This window comes from Pecten maximus, chromosome 9, assembly GCF_902652985.1.
Source record: "Pecten maximus chromosome 9, xPecMax1.1, whole genome shotgun sequence".
Taxonomy (NCBI): Eukaryota; Metazoa; Mollusca; class Bivalvia; order Pectinida; family Pectinidae; genus Pecten; species Pecten maximus.
The window spans coordinates 24,315,707-24,330,050 of NC_047023.1; the positions used below are offsets into that span (position 1 = coordinate 24,315,707).

At 36.0% G+C, this 14,344-nt stretch overlaps 1 protein-coding gene across 1 annotated transcript in view; it reads right to left on the reverse strand.

Annotated features, from left to right (window-relative positions):
- LOC117333829 (opioid-binding protein/cell adhesion molecule-like) overlaps window positions 1–14,344 on the reverse strand; it is a 157,110-nt gene that overhangs the window by 102,335 nt on the left and 40,431 nt on the right. The window lies entirely within an intron of this gene.

Here is a 14,344-nt window from a genome sequence, read left to right on the forward strand (position 1 = left end):
GTAAAGGCTACAAAACAGTGTAAAGGCTACCAACAAGTGTAAAGGTTACCAAACAGTGTAAAGGCTACCAAATAGTGTAAAGGCTAACAACAAGTGTAAAGACTACCAAACAGTGTAAAGACTACCAAACAGTGTAAAGACTACAAAACAGTATAAAGGCTACCAAAAGGTGTAAAAGCTACCAAACAGTGTAAAGGCTACCAACAAGTGTAAAAGCTACCAAACAGTGTAAAGGCTACCAAACAGTGTAAAGACTACCAAACAGTGTAAAGACTACCAAACAGTGTAAAGGCTACCAAATAGTGTAAAGACTACCAAACAATGTAAAGACTACCAAACAGTGTAAAGGCTACCAACAAGTGTAAAGACTACCAAACAGTGTAAAGGCTACCAAACAGTGTAAAGGCTACCAAATAGTGTAAAGATTACCAAGAAGTTTAAAGACTACCAAACAGTGTAACGTGTACAAAATTGTGTAAAAACTACCAAATACTAAAGATTACCAAATAATGTACATGTAAATGCTACAAAATAGTGACAAAATACCAAATAGTGTCAAGATTGCCAAAAGGTATAAAAGCTATCAAATGGTGTACCAAACATTCTAAAGTCTACAAAACAGCCAAAGACTACCAAATACTGTCAAGATTACTTAATATTGGAAAGATTACCAATACTGTCAAGATAACCTGATTTTCACCATTTGCAGGGATAAGATGAAATCCGGAAAAGCAGACATTAGAAAAAAAATAGAATAAAAAATTTCTCTTTTTCATAATTTGTACGAAAATCGCATTATTTTTGCTAAAAATATTTAATAAAAATATGAAAATTTGAACCAACGTAAAAACTAGAGTATATACATGCCCTTTGTAGGCTAAGTGACTTTCGATATCACCCCCTGTACATAAACGTAAACTTCATAGTTCTTCATCGACACGTTCGGATACTGCCGGAAATATATACAGTTGTACCACAGGTGCCTGACTCGTTTTTATAAAATAATAACATATAGAGTACATATAAATGAGAAAGGTTCTGAACTCCCCCAGGCTTGAAATCTGATGTATTTATTTCTAAGTACCGTAGCTTCGGTTGTATTGGGTGGATTTTTTCGAAGTAGGACTTAAATTGAAGAGAAATGGTCAATCTTTAAAATAAGCCATAACATGTTGTCGATTTCTCGATATTAGTTTACGAAATCGGGTGTGAAACTTCAAAATCCCCTCGATTTTGTTTAGTCGGACAAGTTGACGTAACGGGGTCACCACACTTTGAATCTATTGGACATAGCTTTAAATACGAAGTCCACGGGTTAATCAAGAGGTACGCTTCATCAGATCACCGAATACAACTATTACATACACTTACTTTATGTATACGAGCACCCTATCGACGGCCCCGGGACTTTTTATGCATACTGATAGCAGATTTTCCACTTGAGTAGCCATGTTGTGTCAGCCGCGGTAAATTTGAACAAGCATTCTGATTGGTTCAACACATTTTCTATAACCAATCAGAATGCTTGTTCAAATTTACCGCGGCTGACACAACATGGCTACTCAAGTGGAAAATCTGCTATCAGTATGCATAAAAAGTCCCGGGGCCGTCGATAGGGTGCTCGTATACATAAAGTAAGTGTATGTAATAGTTGTATTCGGTGATCTGATGAAGCGTACCTCTTGATTAACCCGTGGACTTCGTATTTAAAGCTATGTCCAATAGATTCAAAGTGTGGTGACCCCGTTACGTCAACTTGTCCGACTAAACAAAATCGAGGGGATTTTGAAGTTTCACGCCCGATTTCGTAAACTAATATCAAGAAATTGACAACATGTTATGGCTTATTTTAAAGATTGACCATTTCTCTTCAATTTAAGTCCTACTTCGAAAAAATCCACCCAATACAACCGAAGCTACGGTACTAAGAAATAAATACATCAGATTTCAAGCCTGGGGGAGTTCAGAACCTTTCTCATTTATATGTACTCTATATGTTATTATTTTATAAAAACGAGTCAGGCACCTGTGGTTGTACATGTATTTCCGACGGACACGAAGACCAGCAGAGTTCTGTACAAACAAGAACACGACTATAGATGAAATAACGTCGGTTCGTTGACGTATCTCGTATATATACCGAAATAAGTGATGGCGCGCGTCACCGAGAGTTCCTTAATCAATAAACACACTGTTACTCACTAGTAATTTTACTTTCAAGTTTCGAGATTAGCACCTGTCGTGAGGGCCAGACTAATTATGTGTGCTGTATAATATATTGGTTATTCTGATCAAGTTCGGAACTGACCACTGACCAGGAACAGTGTCAGTTTTCCTTACACCAGCTGCTCCTTGACTCCGCCGTAAACATGCACGTGCACGTGCCTCAGAGTGTATATGCTACAACGTATATCTGACCTTTGATGTACATGTACATGTACGTAAACGATCAGACTTCAAACGAAACATACATTATACATTTTTGTACATTAGGAAGTATTTGTGTACATCATTTTCATTTATAATTAAAAAAATAAGCGGGGCATTCGATACCTGGTGTTAAATCTAGTTTCGTATATTTTACATCGTATAGCAGCAAACTTCCTGAAATATTTCCTTTTAAGAATCTCCATGGATGCATAAAATTGAAATATTAAATCATATCCATACATATATATACATTGATTTTTCATCAACGAGGAACCAAGCGGTTAAGTTCGAGATTTCTTGGCTTTAATTCAATGTCAAGGAACCATAACGTCATCAAGACACAATGGAAACTAAAAAGTATGACAGCGACTTCCTAGTACCTGCTGCCCCCATTGCATGATCGTAAGAGGCGGCTAAATTTGGGATATTATCTTTTCTCGCCTTTCTGAAAAACTTTCTTCTTCCTAATGTCTCCCTTGACACTGCCTCACTTTTGGCCATTCGTTGAGCGTTTGCCGCTGTGAGGAAGGCTTTGGGTTCTGTCCCCTAGCCGAGACATACCAGAGTCTTTAAAAAAGGTAGTTGCTACTCCTGCTTAGCGCTCAGCATATTGGGAGTAGACGACTGGTTCGCCCGTTGTCGGTATAATGTGACCGGGTGGGGTGTCCTGCTGGGTGTCTTCGGCAGTATGCTTCAGTGAAGTAGCACTAAAAATCGGCAAAAGTTCCGGCCTATCACAAGGAGACCTAACACGAACATACCGCAGCCTCACAAAACACACATACGCACTCACCACACGCATGCATGTCGCACACACGGGAGGCCGTCCTTAAATGACCTTAGCTGTTAATAGGACGTTAAACAAAATAAACCAAACCAATCCTGCTACAGCTGGTACCAGTGTTATCATCATTTCGCCGTATACATGCGATTCCAGGATAGCGATACATTGTAGTTAAAGCAGGCATCGCCCACAATATGAATATTCGGGAAGATATCAAATTTTACACATGGATACATTTTGACTTCAGATGTCCATTACTTATTTCATTGACTTTATTTGGACAGTCTGGTGTCCAGCTTGACCAGAAATAATAATTTTCTCTATAAATAGCCCTGTATAAAGACTTCATTTGAGCGAGTGACACGATAATGTGAGGCTACTACTACCAGTACTCTAACAATGTATTATTTATATAATATAATATTGGTTTGGGTGAACATTGTACGCCAATCCCAGATTCAGTACCCGGACTGTGAGGTGAACTGTTTACAAATGGTAGTATACATGTACAGTCGATATGAATATAATTCGGGTGACAGATAAATAGAATGTTTCTGTCATCAAAAATGAGTTCATATCGACTGTATACTACCATTTAGTAACAGTTCAATGCTTATATTTATATCCATAACTATGTTTTAATTACTGTAGCTTATGACGCGTTTAAATTTGTCGCTTACCATATCACTGACGCCATCAAGTTCAATTACCGGAACAGCCGAAATTCCCACAAGGAATAATATAGTCCCTCATGTCGTCATTAATAACAAAAACATAAAATGATTTTTGCACAAATTTGGCGTTAATATATATTTCATTCACGTGTGTAGATACAGTAACAATAAATTGTTCACAAATGCATCATTTCGGATTGCTTGAAATAAAAGGTATTTTTTGTGCATTGATATACTGTTATCATTTAGAAGTGATGCGATGTTGAATTGGTGTTGTACTGGATTCGATTGTTTCCTTGCAAACACTTATGTTTCTATCGACTGGATTTACGTTATTTTTCAGAAGAGTGCCAACTCTTAAATTTTAAATGAAAGTCGTCTTGACAGTACGTGAAAACAATTCCAAGGATATTTCGTTCATTCCATGTCTAACCAGTCAGATCAATGTTGATAATATAGCAGACGATGTTCAAACTTCACTTGGGCTCGGTTTCGAATTTTGGAGTAAGCCAGGCCTTTGACATAAGTGAATAATTATAACACAAAAATCCAGTATACAGTACATACACATCCGGAAACCATGTCTATACTCCCGATTTTTTTACAAGGTTTTATCAATGATGGAATGTTTAATGTTGTCCTGTCATGCATTTCTCAAAATTCGGAGACGAGCCCGTGTGAGTATGACGACGTTGACCAATTTGGAAAATTTGTATCTAGCCTAAGAACTCATAATAATTTTGTGATAACTACATTTTTTATAATAAAATTCTATTTTCATAACTTGTGAAGTTGCTTTATGTATCTATTTGTTTATTTATGTGTGGTGGTTTATATGACTAAATGCTAACATTTGAAAGTTCTCTAGGCCGAAAGTAACTGGCAGAATTAACCTACAACACCTGTAGCTGTATTCATACACTGACCGAATCACTGTAATCTGTAGTATTTATGTTGTTTACATACACTGCAATTCCGTTTACTAACGATATATAAGCAAATACGACATAGTGTAAATATTTTCATTATAACAACGACTTTAGCGTATACACAGCTTCTTAAAAAATGCATAAAATGACATCCAGGGTCAAAATGTATCTGATTAACACCAACAAATGAAAATTGTGAACAAGTCCTCATAATGATCGCGTATAGGTCCGAACGTTACAGTCGAAATAGAGAACATTTGGAGGGTGGTCAAAACATAAAGTTACTTATGGTGTTGTATCAAACGTATGCTAAAGTCTATTCTTGTTTGCGATCATTTCATCATTACTCTTTGTCAGAGATGTTGCATCTTTAGGTAAGGACAATTTAAAACATTTTGACACAAATATTAACAGGCGACGTCAGCTTATAACAGCTAGTAACAAAAGCGTGCATTTTTTTAAATGATAGAAAAATCGTTACTTTTCTCGAACAGAAGTCGAGTACATTCAGTGTAACACACTATAACTCGAGTGTTTTTACATTTCTACGTCAAACATCCTGATATATCCGCTACATTACTACCGTTAAAACATAGGCTATGAATGGCCGTCCTGTGAGTAACTTAAATAGACTTTATTTCAGGAGAAATCCCAGTTCAGATTGTAATAACATTTTAAAAGGGAAGAAAGACAGTGTGTACTTATCGACGAGGAGTGTTGTAAGGTCTCTACAATAGCCCCTGTCGAATCCTTCAGGACTTAATAAAGACGTGTATTGACATTAAAGTGAATTGTAAAACTTCCCCAACACATACATTACTATCATCACATACATTACTATCACCATACATCACAAACATTACTATCATCACATACATTACTATCATCACATACATTACTATCATCACATACATCATATGCATTAATATCATCACATACATTACTATCATCACATACATTACTATCATCATATACATTACTATCATCACATACATTACTATCATCACATACATTACTATCATCACACATCACATACATTACTATCATCACATACATTACTATCATCACATACATTACTATCATCACATACATCATATACATTACTATCATCACATACATTACTATCATCACATACATTACTATCATCACATACATTACTATCATCACATACATTACTATCATCATATACATTACTATCATCACATACGTTACTATCATCACACATCATATACATTACTAACATCACATACATTACTATCATCACATACATTACTATCATCACACATCACATACATTACTATCATCACATACATTACTATCATCACACATCACATACATTACTAACATCACATACATTACTATCATCACATACATTGCTATCATCACACATCACATACATTACTATCATCACATACATTACTATCATCACACATCACATACATTACTATCATCACATACATTACTAATCATCACATACATTACTATCATCACATACATTACTATCATCACACATCACATACATTACTATCATCACATACATTACTATCACCATATACATTACTATCATCACATACATTACTATCATCACATACATTACTATCATCACATACATTACTATCATCACACATCACATACATTACTATCATCACATACATTACTATCATCACACATCATATACATTACTATCATCACATACATTACTAACATCACATACATTACTATCATCACATACATTGCTATCATCACACATCACATACATTACTATCATCACATACATTACTATCATCACATACATTACTATCATCACACATCACATACATTACTATCATCACATACATTACTATCATCACATACATTACTATCATCACATACATTACTATCATCACATACATTACTATCATCACATACATTACTATAATCACATACATTACTATCATCACATACATTACTAACATCACATACATTACTATCATCACATACATTGCTATCATCACACATCACATACATTACTATCATCACATACATTACTATCATCACATACATTACTATCATCACATACATTACTATCATCACATACATTACTATCATCACATACATTACTATCACCACATACATTACTATCATCACATACATTACTATAATCACATACATTACTATAGCGTGGTACCATGGGTGCCTCAGTGATTAAATGTATTCGTTATTTGCCGTCGGCAGCTTTTCGTCTTGTCATTTTAGAGGGTTTATTTCCATTGTCTATTTTATCTATCAAATGGGAAAACTCCAAACGATTGGAGGCTCCCAATGGTGATACAGATTCCATTCTTAGACCCTATTAAAGACAAAAGTAGGTTATTACTGTCTTGCTGTACCTGGTAGAAAGAGTGAATGTGTCATGATCTGTATACCATTTGTTGGTCACACAATTGAAAATCGCCCTACAACATTGTAATTCATTCATTCATTCTCCAACATGAAGACGTGTTTCGTTGTTCATATCCAACATTAGGACGTGTTTCGTTGATTATTTCCAACATAACGACGTGTTTCGTTATCAATCTCCGACATGAGGACGTGTTTCGTTGTTTATCTCCAACATTAGGACGTGTTTCGTTGATTATCTCCAACATGAGGACGTGTTTCGATGTTTATCTCCAATATTAGGATGTGTTTCGTTGTTTATCTCCAACATAAGGACGTGTTTCGTTGTTTATTTCCAACATGATGACGTGTTTCGTTGTTTATCTCCAACATTAGGACGTGTTTCATTGTTTATCTCCAACATTAGGACTTGGTTCGTTGTTTATCTCCAACATGAGGACGTGTTTCGTTGTTTATCTCCAACATTAGGATGTGTTTCGTTGTTTATCTCCAACATAAGGACGTGTTTCGTTGTTTATCTCCAACATGAGGACGTGTTTCGTTGTTTATCTCCAACATGAGGACGTGTTTCATTGTTTATCTCCAACATAAGGGCGTGTTTCGTTGTTTATCTCCAATATGAGGACGTGTTTCGTTGTTTATCTCCAACATGAGGACGTGTTCTGTTGTTTATCTCCAACATGAGGACGTGTTTCGTTGTTTATCTCCAACATTAGGATGTGTTTCGTTGGTTATCTCCAACATTAGGACGTGTTTCGTTGTTTATCTCCAACATAAGGACCTGTGTCGTTGTTTATCTCCAACATGAGGACATGTTTCATTGTTTATCTCCAACATGAGGACGTGTTCTGTTGTGTATCTCCAACATGATGACGTGTTTCGTTGTTTATCTCCAACATGAGGACGTGTTTCATTGTTTATCTCCAACATTAGGACGTAGTTCGTTGTTAATCTCAAACATAAGGACGTGTTTCGTTGTTTATCTTAAACATTAGGACGTGTTTCGTTTTTTATCTCCAACATTAGGACGTAGTTTGTTGTTTATCTCCAACATTAGGACGTAGTTCGTTGTTTATCTCCAACATTAGGACGTGTTTCGTTTTTTATCTTAAACATTAGGACGTGTTTCGTTTTTTATCTCCAACATTAGGACGTGTTTCGTTGTTTATATCAAACATTAGGACGTGTTTCGTTTGTTATCTCCAACATGAGGACGTGTTTCTATGTTTATATCCAACATTAGGACGTGGTTCGTTGTTTATCTCCAACATAAGGACGTGTTTCGTTTGTTATCTCCAACATTAGGACGTGTTTCGTTGTTTATTTCCAACATTAGGACGTGTTTCATTGTTTATCTCCAACATTAGGACGTGGTTCGTTGTTTAGCTACTACATTAAGACGTGGGTCGTTGTTTATATCAAACATTAGGACGTGTTTCGTTGGTTATCTCCAACATAAGGGCGTGTTTCGTTGTTTATCTCCAACATGAGGACGTGTTTCGTTGTTTATCTCCAACATGAGGACATGTTTCGTTGTTTATATCCAACATGAGGACGTGTTTCGTTTTTTATCTTAAACATTAGGACGTGTTTCGTTTTTTATCTCCAACATTAGGACGTATTTCTATGTTTATATCCAACATTAGGACGTGGTTCGTTGTTTATCTCCAACATTAGGACGTGGTTCGTTGTTTATCTCCAACATAAGGACGTGTTTCGTTGTTTATCTCCAACATGAGGACGTGTTTCGTTTGTTATCTCCAACATTAGGACGTGTTATGTTGTTTATCTCCAACATGAGGACGTGTTTCGTTGTTTATCTCCAACATTAGGACGTGGTTCGTTGTTTATATCCAACATTAGGACGTGTTTCGTTGTTTATCTCCAACATTAGGACGTATTTCTATGTTTATATCCAACATTAGGACGTATTTCTATGTTTATATCCAACATTAGGACGTGTTTCGTTGTTTATCTCCAACATGAGGACGTGTTTCGTTTGTTATCTCCAACATTAGGACGTGTTTCGTTGTTTATTTCCAACATTAGGACGTGGTTCGTTGTTTAGCCACTACATTAAGACGTGGGTCGTTGTTTATATCAAACATTAGGACGTGTTTCGTTGTTTATCTCCAACATAAGGGCGTGTTTCGTTGTTTATCTCCAACATGAGGACATGTTTCGTTGTTTATATCCAACATGAGGACGTGTTCTGTTGTTTATCTCCAACATTAGGACGTGTTTCGTTGTTTATCTCCAACATGAGGACATGTTTCGTTGTTTATATCCAACATGAGGACGTGTTTCGTTGTTTATTTCCAACATGATGACGTGTTTCGTTGTTTATCTCCAACATTAGGACGTGTTTCATTGTTTATCTCCAACATTAGGACTTGGTTCGTTGTTTATCTCCAACATGAGGACGTGTTTCGTTGTTATCTCCAACATTAGGATGTGTTTCGTTGTTTATCTCCAACATAAGGACGTGTTTCGTTGTTTATCTCCAACATGAGGACGTGTTTCGTTGTTTATCTCCAACATGAGGACGTGTTTCATTGTTTATCTCCAACATAAGGGCGTGTTTCGTTGTTTATCTCCAATATGAGGACGTGTTTCGTTGTTTATCTCCAACATGAGGACGTGTTCTGTTGTTTATCTCCAACATGAGGACGTGTTTCGTTCTTTATCTCCAACATTAGGATGTGTTTCGTTGGTTATCTCCAACATTAGGACGTGTTTCGTTGTTTATCTTCAACATAAGGACCTGTGTCGTTGTTTATCTCCAACATGAGGACATGTTTCATTGTTTATCTCCAACATGAGGACGTGTTCTGTTGTTTATCTCCAACATGATGACGTGTTTCGTTGTTTATCTCCAACATGAGGACGTGTTTCATTGTTTATCTCCAACATTAGGACGTAGTTCGTTGTTAATCTCAAACATAAGGGCGTGTTTCGTTGTTTATCTTAAACATTAGGACGTGTTTCGTTTTTTATCTCCAACATTAGGACGTAGTTCGTTGTTTATCTCCAACATTAGGACGTAGTTCGTTGTTTATCTCCAACATTAGGACGTGTTTCGTTTTTTATCTTAAACATTAGGACGTGTTTCGTTTTTTATCTCTAACATTAGGACGTGTTTCGTTGTTTATATCAAACATTAGGACGTGTTTCGTTTGTTATCTCCAACATGAGGACGTGTTTCTATGTTTATATCCAACATTAGGACGTGGTTCGTTGTTTATCTCCAACATAAGGACGTGTTTCGTTTGTTATCTCCAACATTAGGACGTGTTTCGTTGTTTATTTCCAACATTAGGACGTGTTTCATTGTTTATCTCCAACATTAGGACGTGGTTCGTTGTTTAGCTACTACATTAAGACGTGGGTCGTTGTTTATATCAAACATTAGGACGTGTTTCGTTGGTTATCTCCAACATAAGGGCGTGTTTCGTTGTTTATCTCCAACATGAGGACGTGTTTCGTTGTTTATCTCCAACATGAGGACATGTTTCGTTGTTTATCTCCAACATGAGGGCGTGTTTCGTTTTTTATCTTAAACATTAGGACGTGTTTCGTTTTTTATCTCCAACATTAGGACGTATTTCTATGTTTATATCCAACATTAGGACGTGGTTCGTTGTTTATCTCCAACATTAGGACGTGGTTCGTTGTTTATCTCCAACATAAGGACGTGTTTCGTTGTTTATCTCCACCATGAGGACGTGTTTCGTTTGTTATCTCCAACATTAGGACGTGTTCTGTTGTTTATCTCCAACATGAGGAAGTGTTTCGTTGTTTATCTCCAACATTAGGACGTGGTTCGTTGTTTATATCCAACATTAGGACGTGTTTCGTTGTTTATCTCCAACATGAGGACGTGTTTCGTTGTTTATCTCCAACATTAGGACGTGTTTCGTTGGGTTTTTTTAACATTAAGACTTGTTTAATTGTATGTTCATCTCAATAAGAGGACTTGCATTGCCATTTGAACCATGCTTGTTAAAATAATGACGCTATGTTGATGTAGGTTACTTATATAAGATGATTCGTATTGTGTTTGCTACAGCGGCTGCCATTAGTATTAGAACGTTAATCATCCTCCCCTTGTTCGCAGTAAGAACCGCGCATAAACTTCCGTCTCCTAAATGTCTACCTAATAAAATCTAAAAAAGAAACCGTCCGATATCCACAGAGGTCCCGTGCTTTAGATGTAGAAGGTCTTATCCAGACGACATTGGACCAAACAGGCCCCATCGTACAGGGAAAATGTAAATAGAGCGTCTTTGTAATCTACAAATTGTAACTGTGATCATCCACAAGTTTTGATCAGTTTCATTGATTATTATAAGTAAGAGGGTAAAAATATAATAAAATTCATTTAGCGTGATTTAAATAAATTACATGTACACCTTTAAAATTTAGTAAAAGATGACTATATCCAGAATAATGGATATATAGTGGTTACACAACGAGTGGTTGTTGGATATGGAATTTATTTCACACGAGTAAGTTATTTTTTTAAAGTTACAAAAGACACGAGCTTTAGCGAGTGTCTTTTGCAACTTTTAAAAAATAACTTACGAGTGTAAAATAAATTCCATATCCAACATCACGAGTCGTGTGACATGTTTCTACCACAATAATATCGGCTTGAATCAAAGGGAAACGTGACCAAGTATAATGTCGAGTATGCAAATTAAGTGTACCGGTGACGTCCGTGACCCGGTGATGTGACGTCATTCGATTATTGATGACGTCAATAACAATTGCAGCTTGGGTCAATGTTCGAATTCTTGACCAATCAAAAGACCGGAAGGTCATATACTATTATTTATTTAACAGTCGGCGCATTCATACAATGGCTTGAGAGTGGAATAATACAGCGTATTGTGATAGAAAAACTGTATCGTCCAAATGTTTCGTCCCTCAAGGATACTAGAGGTCAAAAGTGGAAATCGAGAAAAGAAGCCAAGACACCAACAATGGACCAAAACTGATGTGCATCATCTTCTTAATTATTTGATATTTTGATAAAAGAACATTAAATAACGTTTGAAAAGAACTGACACCGGGACGTTGACAATGATGAAATGATTGACAATACAAGTACAAGAAAAGACATTGAACGACAAACTATATTGGAATACGTATCGCACTTCGTATCCCTGTACCCCGATTGTCATTAGTAATCGTTAGAAGCAATTTCAAGTACGCGTGCAGATTTCACTGAATTAACGACGATCGCGGCACAGGTATCATTTTGTTAATTGGTTTAATTACAGACATTTATCTGGATAACTGTGCAAAATATACTGAGTAAAATAACCCGTACAGTTTTTATTTTTTCCAAATGTAGGAATTTTTTATCTGAATTTCTTGCATAATCAATGTTTTGTACTCTTGCATTTCCCGTAATTTCATCAAATGTCTTCGTTGTGTATGGAATTGATGATGATGATGAATTCTCGGAAATTAATTTCACTGATAATATGCTAACTTTTTAAAGCTGTTTTAGAAAACTGAATTTTTCGCGAAATTAAGTTATTAAAAAACTTAGTTTGTCCATAGTAGATTTTCGGTATGAAATACAAACTTCGTCTCGATACAAAACAAACGCACATTGTCTTCAAGAACAAGTACATGTACCTTCCAATACTATGAAACTGAACACAGTGGCCGATCAGCCAGCGTTGATAAAATTGTACACAACTTCGTCATTTATTTCTATCAACATGCGATTTCAGCGTTTCCATCAAGTTCTTCATCTAGACTCTGTTGTATGTTTTGTTCCAGGACTCCAGCGTTGAGTTAAGACACTTTCACTGACGTTCCTTGAAAGCGTGAGCTGTTTGAATTGTGGCGACATGAACGTTATCGCATAGATTTCGAATCGGCGAGAAGGTATCGCGAGTTTTATTACCGAACAAAGTGGATAAAAAGCTACAGCGCTAATGGTCTCCTCACATAGTCCTATCTACCATAGCCTCAATGTGGGAACATGTGACTTTATATACCGAGGACACACCAGTACGTCGCGCGCTGATAAAACACACGTGATATATAGTGTAATATTAAGGATGCTGTCTCTGTCTGTATAGCTGTTTCCCTATATCAGGCCTTTGTCCATGTTTTTCGGATCTTTTCTTTCAGAATATTATACAACAAATGTATAAGATCGCACGTGTTTTAAAATCGCCATGTTCAAGTTGACAAACTAGACTAATAATACTTATCCCGATGTTTGAGGAGACATGTGCAACGTCGTAAAAAATTTTTTACACTATTAGCAACTTCGATGAATGAGACGTAAAGTGAGAAAGAGACATTCTAATGAAACTAGGTCAAACGCTGACAAACACATGGTCCGGCCAAAGTATAAAGGGACAAAGGCTCTGAAAGGCACAAAGAATATCATGTATAGTGTAAATAATTAATTGAAATTGATTAATTAATTGATTAATTAATTAATCAAATTGAGATTTTATATACACCCAAACATATATACAATTAATGCCCATTGCCAATCCGAGAGGAAAAAAACGATCTAAAGAACTGAGAAAGCATAGAAAGTGTACGAATTTATTACTTGTGTAGCTAATATAAATCCATTACATTCGACATTCTAAGAACTGTTACCCATTTATACAAGTGTGATCGTACTATGTTAACCAATACGTGTAAACAAGAAATCAAACCCATAACTAATTTATACACCACAACGAGAATGGCAAAAGTGGCATACAAGCTATCATCACCATTTTTCATCACTTGTTTTTTTGTTGTTGTTTTTTTTTTATTAATTTTATCTATTTATTTTTATTTTTTATCTTTTTTTTTAATATTTTGCTCAAACCTCGCTCATTGCACAAAAAGGTTGGAAGCCTATTTAGTGTTTTCGATGTATATTGCACGCACAAGCATGCTCTATACATAGCTGGCTGTATGATCGATACCGTAACAGACCACCTAGTGCTATACAGAAATTTAAATTTCATAAACTTCAACGATTTCTGAGAGTTATCTTCCTTCGTCTTGTCTAAATGGCCAGCTTCAGATTCATCTGCTATCAACAAGAAATTCAAAACATACAATGCATGCATGTTGCCTTGAAATAAATGTGAATTTTCAAACTCATCATATCCCAT